The following is a 14,663-nucleotide window of genomic DNA, read 5'->3' as shown; positions in this document are numbered from 1 at the left end:
AATGTAAGATGAGAAAGAAGTAACTATATGGCGGGGGGGCGGGGTGGGGGCGGAGGTGTGGAACAGGGAAGGACTACTCTAACATCTTTTTTCCTTGATTAACTACTATTTAAATTCATAATTTTATCCCAGATTATCCTTGTGCACTGAGACAAGGGCTTTCTGACCAATGAAAGGAGCTTCTTCCAATGAGAATATGATGGTATGTTTTGGAGATGATAAAAGAAGGAGATAGACTGAACTATGAAAATAATAAATGCCAATATTGTTTACCACCCATTTCCTCATGGCTTATGAGTTAGTGTTTGTGCAGACTTCTGAGTTCATAGGGTGAGAGTAAATAGAAATAATTACCATTAAATACAAGCTTTGCTGTCCTCACCCTAAAGATGCTATTAACAAGAGCAGTCTTAAGCACGTCTCTGAAGAGACATTAGCCAAACTGACCAAAGAGGAGTATCTTATCTGAGAGCACTATAATTCAGCAATCACAGCATCATCTTGGTGTTGTAAAGAACATGGGGTAGCACTGAAATAAGACATCCTGAACTACAATTTTGTTGTCCCTTCTCTCTCACCAAAATGTGAGCAATTTATTTCTCTTTTTTAAGCCACAGTTTCTGTATTGTTAAAATGGAATAATACTAGCATTCTTTCAAGGTTGCCATGAGGATTAAGAATAGCATATATAAAATTCATTTAAAAGTACTAGCACATATTAGAGTTACAATAAATTGTAGCTATTACAGTGGTGGTCACAGGTGTCCCATAAAAAGTCCCTACATTCTAGCTACTCTGTGTTCTCTCTTTTACCTTTTCTTCTAAATCTATTAGCTTTGTGCTAATATTTCAGTTTATCTTTTGGCCTGATACATAATTTTTAGCTGTCTTATTATCTGAAGAATAATTGGGATCCACTGTCATCCGCTTGATTTTCTTCATTCCAGCTTCACTCCTCAATGCTATATACTGTATCTCCTCTTGACCAGATGATCTGCAGCTAGTGGGAAAGTCCCACTCAATCCCTACATCTAGTTTAGAAGTGGATAGTCAGGGGATATCAGTGAAGACTTTATGGATGAACTAGGGTATGAGCTACACCTTGAAGGACAGTCACAATTGAAATGAAAGAGAACTGTACGTTTGCTCTTCAGTATTCCATATAGACCACCAAGTTCTGTTTTGTGTTTGCTCTTACAATGCCATCCTTCCTTACTTCAACATTTTGACACAGCCTTTCCGTGTTCCAAGAATGGATGATGTCATTGTCAGGGACATGAGAAGTTGGCTTAATTCTTTTTTCTTACAGTAAGTCCTTATTGGTTGTCTATTTTAAATATAGCAGTGTGTACACATCAATCCCAAACTCCCAATCTATCCCTCCCCTTCACCCTTCCCCCTTCCCCCTTCCCCCTGGTAACCATAAGTTCATTCTCTAAGTCTGTGAGTCTGTTTCTGTTTTGTAAATAAGTTCATTCATATCATTTTCTTTTCTTTTAGATTCCACATATAAGTGATATCATATGATATTTGTCTTTCTCTGTCTGACTTATTTCACTTAATATGATAATCTCCAGGTCCATCCATGTTGCTACAAATGGCATTATTTCATTCTTTTTTATGGCTGAATAATATTCATTATATATATATACACACACACACACATGCTACATCTTCTTTATCCATTCATCTGTCGATGGACATTTAGGTTGCTTCCATGTCTTGGCTATTGTAAATAGTGCTGCTATGAACATTAGGGTGCATGTATCCTTTCAAACTGTGTTTTTCTCCATATATATGCCCAGGAGGGGGATTGCTGAATCATATGGTCGCTCTGTTTTTAGTGAAGTTGGCTTAATTTTTATTGATAACCAATTGGGTTGATTATTTCCTGATGATATGATACAACTTTGATTCTACTGTTAGGTTCAGAGACTCCTGTGCTGGTGGGATCATAAGTCCAGTTGTTTCCAAATTGTGATTTGTGAAGCCTTTGAGTTCCAAGGAGATATCCCAGGCTCCTCTCAGGGAATTTAAAAGGGTAGGTCAAGTAAGGATGCAGGCTGCTTGCCTCCAACCTGAGCATTCCACTTCTGTTGCTTCATACTGGATTCTAGATAACATTTTATTTAGAAAATAAAAAAGAATTACACAGCTTCAAAAACAAATTTTGGAGGCTCTCTATTTCAGGTATGAGGAACCACAATCTAGTCTTTTAGCATGCCCAATGTTACACTGTTTATCTTTAAACTATTTATGTATAATATTTATTGAACATCTGTTCAGTGTGTGGTGTGGTGCTCAGGCCTGAAGATGATACAAGGAGAGAGTCTCTGTTCTTAAAGAGTAGGTAACCCAAGGTAGCAGTGGTTGCTGGGTGTCTACTCAATATCCCTCCTTCTTTTCTTCCTTTCTAGCAGAATCACAGTATAAAGGCAAGCAGCAATGTGCACAATTAAAAGATAATATTTCCCTGTCACCCCTGTAGCTAGGGGTAGCCAACAAAAAGTGAGCTAAGGTGTTGGGTGAGACTTCCGGGAAAACATCTTAGAAGGAAACTAAACAGCTTGAATGTACTTTTTATCTACTGCTTTTTCTTCCTTCCTGCTGTCTGATATGCAGATGTGATTGCTGGAGTTCTCTTGGATATTGTGGCAACCTTAGGGATGGAAACTACATGCTAAGTGTATCAGTTCAGAAAAATTGAAGGGTCCTAGAAACCTGATGACCTTGAAGTTATCACACAAGCTCAAGACCTCTGGATTTTCTTAAGATAAAAATAAGCCTCCAACTTGTTTAAGTCACTGTTATTATTTTTTTAATATTAGGCCAAACTTAATCCTAATGGATACAGACAAGTATGTAAAGAGGCAAATTTAGGATGATGGTAAATTAAGGAGGGGATAGAATTTTTTAGGGAACCATGAGGCACAAATGTATCCCAGGCACTAAAGTTTGAGGAAGGTTTCTTAGAAGTGATGTCTAAACTGAACTCTGTAAAATGAGTTGGAGTTAGCCAAGCAAAGAGTATGGGAAGGGGGTATCAAGGATGTAGAGCAATTTGTGCAGGAACCTGAGGGCTGGGGAGTAGGGAGATGACCTAGTGCATTCTGGGAATTTAAAGTATTTCAATGAAGATAGTGCAAAGAGTGCATGGGTGGAGGAGTGGTAAGGCATGAGAAGGGATCTTAAAGTATCTGGGCTGATTAAAAAGGGAGGCCGCTAAAGGATTTTAAGCAGGGGAGTAACGTGATAATATTTGGATTTTAGACATATCATTCTAAATTGAAGTGATGGAAAACCAATTAGGAGACTTTTAATAATACTGACAAAAATAGAGCAAAAAAAAAAAGATTAAGAAAAGGGAAATTTTGAGAATTGTGGTTATTGACAAATTGGATGGAGAAGATGAATCCATGAGGAAGAGGGAAGAATCAAGGTTGATGTCTGGGTTTCTGGGTGGATAATTTCATTCCCTGATATAAGGAATCCAGGAGGAAGAGCAGGTTTGCTGTCTTCAAAGTTCACCAAAAGATGAGTTAGATCTGCATATGAGAACACTTGTAAATGCCAATTATAAAAGGTAAGACTTCTGAGCCTGCTAGCTCATTCTTCCCATGATTTAGCTGCCTTATTTCCTCTCTTTTCATCTATTTTGCAGAATCTGTCCACTGATTTTCTTCATATGGGATGGAACACAATGGATGATTTTCTAAATCTAAATATGTTTCATCCTTTGACATAAAACATCTGTACTAATTTGTCCAATTTGAAAGGCATATCACATATTTCAATAAGAATTCTGCTCTTTCCTGTCACTAGACTTTTTTCATTTTTCTAGTTGGATATCAGAAAACCCAGAGAAGACTTTGTGTAGCAGGGACACATTGGTCGAATTATCCAAATCTCATATCAGATTTCTTGTGCTCAACTATTTACACACTTTCTCTGCAACATATATTCTTTTATCTTCAGTAGTGGATGTTAGGGAAGTTTAGTTTAACCCTAGTCATTGTAACAAGATCGGATTCAAAAAAGAACTGCTAGTGGAGTCTATATCGCTAAGGTGAAACAATATAAGACTACTTTGGGTGGATGCAGAATGAATAAGGATGGTCACTAACAGTAGTTGCATCCAAATGACTAATATGTATCTACAGCTCTAGAACCCAAGGAAAGCAGGTAATCAGGCAGTAAATAAAGAAGAAACTTAATATATTTTGCTTTTTTACTAATTTCTTCAACCATTATGGGTTAAACACCTACCATATTCTCATGAAGCTGAGAATCTAGCAACTGAGACAGACAAGTACTCAAGTAAATATGTAATTACAAATTATAACAAGTACTGTGAAAGAAATGTCAAGTGTAATAAAAGACTGTAACAGAGGGGTCTGATATACATTGAGGAGAGACCACGTACCAGTGAAGGTTCAGCTACAGATAGCAGAATCTATGTTAGGTAGCTTAAGCAGAATGGTATTTGTTGCAGAGTATTAAACAGCTTTCTGAATGAGTGGTGAAACCACAGACCCTAGAATGAGCTGTCTTGAATGGTCCCCAAAGCCACACCACAGAACTGGACCGTGAAAGTGGGTACTACTGCAGCCACAATCAGAGGGCTGGTATTCTTGCTGCTTACCCTAGAACCATATCCCCTCTCTAAGACCTGAGCCATAAAAATAGATGCCTCACACCCTCCTTTTCAGTTAACTCAGTTTTGTATTCAAGGCTTCCATGGGAGTTTCCATTTGGTAAACATAAATCACATTCAGAACTCAGGCAGCAAGGAAATATGAGCAGTGCAATTCTGAGCTTTTCAGTTTCTCTGTTCAAGAGGCCACAGCAAAGGAGGTTGGAAGAGGCAGTGAGCAAGAGAACCAAAGTAACTGCTGCAGGTGCAAGAGAAGGCCTTCCCAAGGAAACGAGTGAGACTTGAGGGGAGAGTGTTTGGCCAGGTAAGGAATGGGAAGAAGAGAATCACAGGTAGAGAGATCAGCATACACCTAGGCCCTGAGGTAGGAAGCACTTGGCCCATCTAGACATAAAAAGAAGGCCAGTGAGTCTGGAGATCAGGGAGTAAGGGGTGCAGTGCTGAGAGGAAGACATGGAAACTGACCCAGGTCAGGTCATGCTGGACCTCATAGGCCATGCTAACAATTTTAACAATTTAAATTTAATAATTTAAATTTCTCCTAAGTAGTATTGGAAGGCATTTAAGGGTTTTCAGCTGAGGGTTACTATGATTATATTAATATTTTAAAAGATATCTCTGGCTGCTTCATATAGAATCGATTTCAGAGGGGATCCAGGGTAAAGATGAGGAAGGCTGTTGGAACGCTTTTGTTGCAGACCCAGTGAGTTGAGATGGTGGAACCAAGTGCATCACCTGGAAGGAGAGAAACCACAGAACTTGGAAGAAATAAGGGAGGAAGCAAACAATTACTAAGATTTATGATAAATAAGAACAAATTACTACTATATAATACAAACACATTCCCCTCCCCCTCTTCTCCCCTTCTCCCATGTAAAATGGTAATTCTTACATCAGTATTGTTAAAAAAGGATGAAAGTATATAAATGAAGTTCATCCATTACTTGGATAGATTCCCAGCATATGCCATTTATTTATGAGGTGGTTTCGACTCTGTGTGGTCTTATTTCTTTAGTTCATCCTTCCTTTGTTGTTGTTGGTTTGTTATTCTGTGTTCACTACAAATAAAAATTAACTATGTACTCTACCTAATACCCTTTCACTCAGAAAAACAACTCTAAGCCTCCAGTTTTATTATGTTATGTTGACACAAAAAAGAAGGAAGCAATGATAGAAAGAATGAAAATGACTGAGGTAAGTGTAAAAGATAGATGAAAGACTGCAGGTCACAGAGACAACAGCAAATGACTAGGAATTTGACAGAAGACATATAATAAGGATACGCAAAATGTTTTTTGAAAATCAGCTTTGAAAGGCAGCAAAGTAGCATTTAAATGAATATACTTCATGTTCCAATGCATGATATTTCTCTCCAAGACCCTGTTTGTGCATTTTTAACCTACATAAGAAACATTTCCTATACCTGCAGTCCTCAGGCGGGAGTGGTATAGATCACTTAGTGAGATGTGAGCAAGGAAATAGGGAGCTGAACATCACACAACGAGGTGCCATCAAGGGGGAAGAGGAGCTTAACATTGAAATGCAGACAGTGCAGTAAAGAGATGAGAAAACTGGAACGAGACAAAGGACTTAATGGAATAGGAGGAAAGTGAAAATAGGCTGATAATTTCCAAATTTATCTCTTCTATCTCCTCTATTACTTATTCTTTGGTTAAACGCCTACAGTCTGGCTTCTCTCCAGTCTTCCAAAACTATCCTGGACTCTGGTGACCTAATTCCTCAATATAAAGGCCTTTCCCATAATTATTTTCTGTCTGTTCCACTTGAAAATGAAGTTATATAGACATACATCTTTCCCCCTAAACTTAAATACTTCACTATTTTGCTAATCATAAAAGTAATACAGAGTATTTGTAAAATTAATAAAATCACTCCAAGTTCCAAAGTTCAGGGCAAAAACCTGCAAACCATTAGATGAACGTGCTTCCTGACATTTTTTTTTCATGGATATGTACATGCTCACACATAAAGGAGTATATGCAGTTTTATGTAAATGCATTGTACGTGCTGTTCTTCTTTCATTTTTCCACAGTAAAATTTTATTTGCATAATCAAAACTATAACATCGTATGGTAGAACAGATGGCTAGTGACAATACCTTATTTGTATATACCATAACAGTTTACAGAGTACTTTCATTTACATTATTTCAATTAAATTCAATGAGGTGATTAATGGTGATTTTTATTTCCAGTAGTCTCTTCAGTAGTAAAGCAGGAAAGGGAACAAATCCAATGTTCACTCTAATTTTCAATGGGCATTTTTATGTTTATAAATGTGAGCTACAATAACATTATTTTAACATTAAACTTAAAAAAAAACTTGACTTTGAACCTGAAGCCTACTTTATAGAATTAATTAATTAATTAATTGTTCAACATTTATTGAGTACCTGCTGTTCCCCAGAGACCTGATTAAGGAATTCAAAGGTTTAAAAGTGAATTTTTACAAATCTAAAATTTGTAGTTGGATTATTAGGGATGTTTTTCTAACCTTTTTAAATTCAACAATGTCAGTAAAGATTTACATAATCAATTTTAATGATGGTGTAGCTTTCATTTGCTTCTCTTGATAAACATTTCAGTTGTTTCTACTTTTTATTAAAATGTTTCAGAACACAAAGAAGAGAATCTGAGTTCATTGGTTGAAAATATCAGAACACTAATGTCAAAACTGACAGAGCACACCAAAATAAACCATGCACTCCTCATTTGAGTGTTGAGGTACTTACAGTATTATTTTCTTGGTTTTATCCATAGTAGTTGGACCACTAGACTAAAAAAGTTGTGTTTTACATTTTCATGAATATTTTAAATGCTGTTAGAAAAGTTGCTCAAATGTATATTTTAACTAAGAGTGTCCCTAGGTTTCCAAAAGCTTATAAATATTGAGTTTCGTCATGTGTTTCGCTCTTCAAAATACTCATTGATAGTTTCTTTCTTTGAGATGGAATATCCTTTCAAATCTTCATTGGACATGTATACTTTTCCTTTCTGAAATGCCTTTCAACTCTTTTGCCCTTCTTCCTATCATGGTGGGTTATTTTTAATTTATTTTTAATCTATTTATTAAAATTAGAGAAATTAACTCTCTATATGTCATATGTGTTACAGATATTTTTGCTAGTTCCTGAGGTTATCTTCAAACTCACTTATTGTATTTCTGCAGGTCAAAAGCTCTTCATTCTTATTTGGTCAAGATCTATTCATCCTTTCTTTCTTCTCTTTCTCTCTCTCTCTTTTTTTTTTTTTTTTTTTTTTGGTACACTGTGCTTGGAAACTTATAAAGAACTTCCTCAATAAGATATTGTACAAATCTTGACTTATACATTATTGTTTTAGGATTTAATTTTCCTCAAACATTTGGTGAACCCAGAATTTGTTTTGGATGTTTTATTTTTCTAAATGGCTACTCAGATCATATCACTATCTTTTTTGCATAATGAATCTTTTCCCCTCCACATCACTTTATTTATTTATTTATTTTTTCTTTTTTTGGTACGCGGGCCTCTCACTGCTGCGGCCTCTCCCGCTGTGGAGCACAGGCTCCGGACGCGCAGGCTCAGCGGCCATGGCTCACGGGCCCAGCCGCTCCGCGGCATGTGGCATCCTCCCAGACCGGGGCACGAACCCGTGTGCCTTGCATCGGCAGGCGGACTCCCAACCACTGCGCCACCAGGGAAGCCCCACATCACTTTAAATGTCATATTTATCACATTAAATTCTCACACATATGAGTTTATTTCATTGTTTTTCTGGTTGTTTCCATTAATGTTAGTCTATTTCTACACCATAGAGTAATTTTTATAAATGCTGTTTTGTAATATAATTTTCTATACGAAAGCATATACCTCTTTACTTCTCTTTTTCTTCAGAATTCCCTGGATGTTTTCCCACATTTATACTTCCAGTTAAAATTTAGAATCATTTTTATCAAATTAAAAAATCCAATTGGGGTTTTAATTGGGATTTAATATATTTATAAATCCTCTTAGGAAGAAGTGATATTTTAAAAATATTTAGCATTAGCTGAAGACTAAGAACTGTCTTTTTATTTATTTAAGTCTTTTATGGTCCTTGATAGTTTCAGAGTTTTCCTCATACTAGCTCTACATATTTCTATTATTATTTAGATAATTTAATATTTTGGATTATTAATATTATAAATTATATCCTTGTATTGTATTTTCTAATTAGTTATTGTTTATTAAAAAACTGTATTTTCACATGTTAACTTTGTTATTGGCCACCTTTATAAACTCTTACTTTACCTTATATTTTAAAATGTTTTCTTGAAAATTCTACCCAGATGATTATATTATCCATAAAAATAACAATTTCACCTCTTTAATAGCAAGATATTATATTTATTCTATTATCTAATTGCAATGGCTAGCATGACATCATGTTCTTGATTTGTATGGAACTTTTTTAGTACAGAAATACAAAACTGATAATGAGAGAAGAAAGTCATCCAGGCCATGATAACAGGGGAGCTGAGAAAAAAGGTCTCAGATTCGGCAGTTTATCCATTAAATTATTTAAACAAGTTTCTTTTATACAGTGTCTCAGAGCTTTTATGATGTCTTTTACATTTCATGAACTTTTAAGGACATTTTTAATGGAGAAATTCCTAAGTTTATTTGACCGTGTTTTCCAGAATTAGCCTTCTTGGATACACAGTTAAGCCCAACACAGACTCCTAGTTTTACGAATAGAATATATACCATGACTGTGTGTGTGTGTGTGTGTGTGTGTGTGTGTGTGTGTGTGTGTGTGTGTGTGTGTGTGTGTGTGTGTGTGTGTATGTGTGTCAGGTACAACCCTTTTATTAAAAATCCTTTTATTAAAAAATCAGAAATGAATGGTGAGTTTTACCAAATACTTATTGGGAAATCTTCTTGGGAACAATAATATTTCCTCCTTTGCTCATTATAATAATGGTCATTTATAGCAATAGATTTTCTAATAATGAATCACCTAGCATTCTTGGAATGAGTCTGTGTTGATCATGGATTTATAAGGCTTTCCATGTTTTCCTGGGTTCTAGTTAGTAACATTATATTTAGGATACTTATATGAATATTTATAAGTGGGGTTGGACAGAAATTTTACCTTTTCTTGTTTATATTGATAAATATTGTTTGTGAGTTTTGCTGACTTCATTTAAAACATGGAGATTGCGTTTCATTCTTTATGCTCTGGGACAGTTTAAATCACTTAGAAGTTATTTGTGGCTTGAATTTTTTTTTCTCAGCACCTAGATTTTTTTTTTAACATCTTTATTGGAGTATAATTGCTTTACAATGGTGTGTTAGTTTCTACTTTATAACAAAGTGAATCAGCTATACATATACATATATCCCCATATCCCCTCCCTCTTGCGTCTCCCTCCTACCCTCCCTATCCCACCCCTCTAGGTAGTCACAGAGCACCGAGCTGATCTCCCTGTGCTATGCAGCTGCTTCCCACTAGCTATCTGTTTTACATTTGGTAGTGTGTATATGTCAATGCTACTCTCTCACTTTGTCCCAGCTTACCCTTCCCCCTCCCCGTGTCCTCAAGTCCATTCTCTACGTCTGCGTCTTTATTCCTGTCTTGCCCCTAGGTTCTTCAAAACCATTTATTTTATTATTATTTTTTTTTTAGATTCCATATATATGTGTTAGCATACGGTATTTGTTTTTCTCTTTCTGACTTACTTCACTCTGTATGACAGACTCTAGGTCCATCCACCTCACTACAAATAACTAAATTTCGTTTATTTTTAATGGTTGAGTAATACTCCATTGTATATATGTGCCACATCTTCTTTATCCATTCATCTCTCGATGGACACTTAGGTTGCTTCCATGTCCTGGCTATTGTAAATAGAGCTGCAGTGAACATTGTGGTGCATGACTCTTTTTGAATTATGGTTTTCTCAGGGTATATGCCCAGTAGTGGGATTGCTGGGTCGTATGGTAGTTCTATTTTTAGTTTTTTAAGGAACCTCCATACTGTTCTCCGTAGTGGCTGTATCAATTTACGTTCCCACCAACGATGCAAGAGGGTTCCCTTTTCTCCACACCCTCTCCAGCATTTATTGTTTGTAGATTTTTTGATGATGACCATTCTGACTGGTGTGAGGTGATACCTCATAGTAGTTTTGATTTGTATTTCTCTAATAATTAGTGATGTTGAGCACTTTTTCATGTGCCTATTGGCCATCTGTATGTCTTCTTTGGAGAAATTCCTGTTTAGATCTTCTGCCCATTTTTTGAGTTTTTTTTTTTTATATATTAAGCTGTCTGAGCTGCTTGTCTATTTTAGAGATTAATCCCTTGTCAGTCGCATTATTTGCAAATATTTTCTCCCATTCTGTGGGTTGTCTTTTCATTTTGTTTATGGGCTCCTTTGCTGTGCAAAAGCTTTTAAGTTTCATTAGTTCCCATTTGTTTATTTTTGTTTTTATTTCCATTACTCTAGGAGACAGATCCAAAAAAATATTGCTGTGATTTATGCCAAAGAGTGTTCTGCATATATTTTCCTCTAGGAGTTTTATAGTATCCAGCCTTACATTTAGGTCTTTAATCCATTTTGAGTTTATTTTTGTATATGACATTAGAGAATGTTCTAATCTCATTCTTTTACATGTAGCTGTCTAGTTTTCCCAGCACCACTTATTGAAGAGACTGTCTTTTCTCATTGTATGGTCTTACCTCCTTTGTCATAGATAAATTGATCATAAGTGTGTGGATTTATTTCTGGGCTTTCTATCCTGTTCCACTGATCTATGTATGTGTTTATGTGCCAGTACCATATTGTTTTGTTACTAAAGCTTTGTAGAACAGTCTGAAGTCAGGGAGCCTGATTCCTCCAGCTCCAGTTTTCTTTCTCAAGATTGTTCTGGCTATTTGGGGTCTTTTGTGTTTCCATACAAATGTTAAACATTTTTGTTATAGTTCTGTGAAAGATGAAATTGGTAATTTGATAGGGATTGCAGTGAATCTGTAGATTGCCGAGGGTAGTATGGGCATTTTAACAATACTGATTCTTCCAATCCAAGAATACAGTATATCTTTCCAGCTGTTTGTGTCATCTTCAATTTTTCTTGATATTTTTAAAATTAGGTTCTCAAGTTAGTTACTGATTCTATTTTGTAGATGTGTCCTTGTTTAAAATTAATTCTTTTGTTTTGGAACATTAATTTTCTTCACTATTTCTCTTCTTAGTATTGTATTTAGTTGATGAATCTTTTTATATCAAATTTTAAAAACACTTTGTATCAAAAAGTTCCACATCATCTTTAATTTTCTTGTTATAGTCTAAACTTGTCTCCCATCTTAGGGAATACTGTATTCATTTTAGGAACTTTTTTTTGCTTTAGCAGATTTTCTTTTATATTTTGATCTGCTCATAACAGTAACAATAACAGTTGCCACTCTCCTTACTGTACTACTCTATTACTGCTTTGACTACTACCAATACAACTACACCTACCAACACCACCACCAAAAGTTAATCCTTTTTAATTATTCTTCCTTTCAGGCCCTGTATCACTCAAATTCCTATCAGAAAACAAAATCCAATTCAGAAGATTGAAGAAACATTCACCTAAGCAGTCCTTACAGAACTGTGGTCGGGATTAAGGAAACCGATAAAGGATGCTAAGGAGCCCAGAGACCGGCAACAATGGGGAATCCTTACTGCTTCCTAGGCCTAAAGAGGTAAGAGGAGAAAATGACATTACTGGAGAACTAATCTGGAGGACCAAAGGGAGAATAACCAGCAGAGTCATGTGCTGAATATCTAAAATATATTTTATCTTTTAAACCCCAAACAAAATATTACTATTACCTGAATTGTACATATGAGGGTACAAAGTGTTATAGAATTTGTCCAAGGCACAAAGCTAAGAAGTTGCAGAATTAGTCTTCTTAACCATCTCTCTAACTTCAAAATCCATACTCCTATCTTCTGCAATAATAATTTGTTCATCAAATCTTTAAGGAGCCCCCTTTATGCCAGGTGCTACCAGAGGTATTGGCCATAGAATGATGCACAAAATCAATATGATCCTTCCCCTTATGCACCTTCCTTACCTTTGACTGGGGGCATATCTACATGTTCTGCTATTTTCCCTAATAGAGGGTGGGAGACATCTCCTTGACACCCTTCAGACCTTCCTCTTCACAAACAAGATTGAAATTTGCTGGTGTAAGGTCTCATGCATTTTCCTGCGGACCAAAGGAAGGGAAGTGGGGACATAGGCACTGTGATCAAAGAGGTTTCTCTTGCTGTTTCTCTCAAAATTTGTTAGAAGTCCAGGCTCCACATCTAGCAAGCCTGATTGAGGGCCTGATTTGTACCACAACAGTACAGATGATATTGCTGGGAATTGGTTTGTTCTCCTGCTTCATTATGTCCACCCCTGGAAGAAAAGTCAACCAGACTGACGTTCTATGCTTCTGTTTTTAGCCCTTGAGTATTTGGTCATTTGTTGCCTGAAGTTTGTTTCACAGTGGACCTGTTTTTAGATCGTACCCCTCCCAAGTAAGAAGCTGCTTAGCTTAGAGCTTTCTTAGATTCTGGCTGAGCTGCAGTTGAGAAAATGACTCAAGACAGAATATTCCTATTCTTTTCCACCAGCCATTCATGGTTATAGACTATACTTCTCTAGATAGTGGATATAATTAAAGGCCTACATATTCACATGTTTGCTTGTTTCCACATTTTTTTCTTTCACTTAAGTGACACTTATTGTACTGTGTTGAGAAACTAGTGTCCTGTATAAAACAGACTGAACTTACATCTTGATGATAGTTGGATTTGTGTTATGAGGTTAAGACCTTTCTAAAGGTCAGCACAAATGGTTTTACTTGAATTTTTTTTTTTTTTTTTAGTTCTTTTGGTTAGCTTTACTGCTATCAGAGAGGGGAACTCTTGTAAATGTGACTTTATGCCTACGAATTTCCCACATGTTTTTGCAAGAATAAATATTTTGGAGAGAATTTAGCTATAGCAAATAAAAGAAGAAGAATGAGACCAAGTTCCCCTAATAGGTCACTAAATAAAGAGAAAAATAAGTAAGGTAGGTACAACAGTTATTTTGAAAGAATAGGTTCAGATTTTCTGTTCTTCGGTTTGAGATGAAAATAGGATGTTAAAACAGAAATTGCCTGCATGCAGCTGCAAATATGTACTTGCACTCAAACTCCAGGGCTGACTTCAATGAGAAATGGGATAAATAGAGCAAATTGAGGGAGGAGAAGCAAATCTTGGGAGACAGTTACAGAGCAGGAAGAGGAGCTGGATTAAGCAAAGGAGAGAGAAAGATAATGGATGGAGTGTTGCCCTATGAAAGTGTGTTTACTTTCAAGTATTTTTTTAGAGTTTAGTATCAAGAAATCCTTTATCTCAGGGTTACAGATTTTTCCTGCTATCATTGATATTTCTTCCTTCTCTATTTTGTACATGCTTTATCTTTCCCAGTTAATTTAGGCACACTTCCATTATTAAGACAGCATATCAATAAGGTAGCAATTCCAACTAGATGTCCTTATCAGAACAAACCTAAGTATTATACAATATAAAACCTCCGTCACAGAATGAAGGTTAACAAGTCATTTTCATAGGAAATGTTCTTTTGTTATAGACAAATTTATGCTCCATGATTTTTAGCCCAGGAGCCTGACTTCTAAATTAAAAGACATTTTCATGCTATTTCTCGTTTGATAACCAGATACCTTTCATGCTGTTAATTCTTTTTTGGTAGCAATAGTTACAGCCAAGATCTGCTGGTCACAGATGCGCTCCCCTACTATCAGACTTCTATTCATTTATGCAACATATCTTAATTAAGCCTGCCTCTATTAATATAGTTTTCCAGGTTCCAAAAACAATTCAAAGATAATATCAGAGAGTCTCTGTCTTCAAGAGATTACTGTTCAGGGACTATTAATAGTCATTGGAGTCAATTTTTTAAATTACTTTCTTTTTATTAAAGT

At 35.9% G+C, this 14,663-nt stretch overlaps 1 long non-coding RNA gene across 1 annotated transcript in view; it reads left to right on the top strand.

Moving 5' to 3' along the window:
- The window catches only part of LOC307187006, a 316,216-nt gene extending 301,824 nt beyond the window's left edge, over positions 1 to 14,392 (top strand). The window contains exon 3 of the long non-coding RNA XR_013828525.1: positions 12,205 to 14,392. This is a non-coding gene — a long non-coding RNA (uncharacterized lncRNA). The remainder of the gene's footprint in view (positions 1 to 12,204) is intronic.
- The last annotated feature ends 271 nt before the right edge of the window (positions 14,393 to 14,663 follow it).

This window comes from Stenella coeruleoalba (assembly GCF_951394435.1).
Source record: "Stenella coeruleoalba genome assembly, chromosome: 5".
Taxonomy (NCBI): Eukaryota; Metazoa; Chordata; class Mammalia; order Artiodactyla; family Delphinidae; genus Stenella; species Stenella coeruleoalba.
The sequence above is the reverse complement of the archived record's forward strand: the minus strand, read 5'-3'. Positions and strand labels throughout refer to the sequence as shown.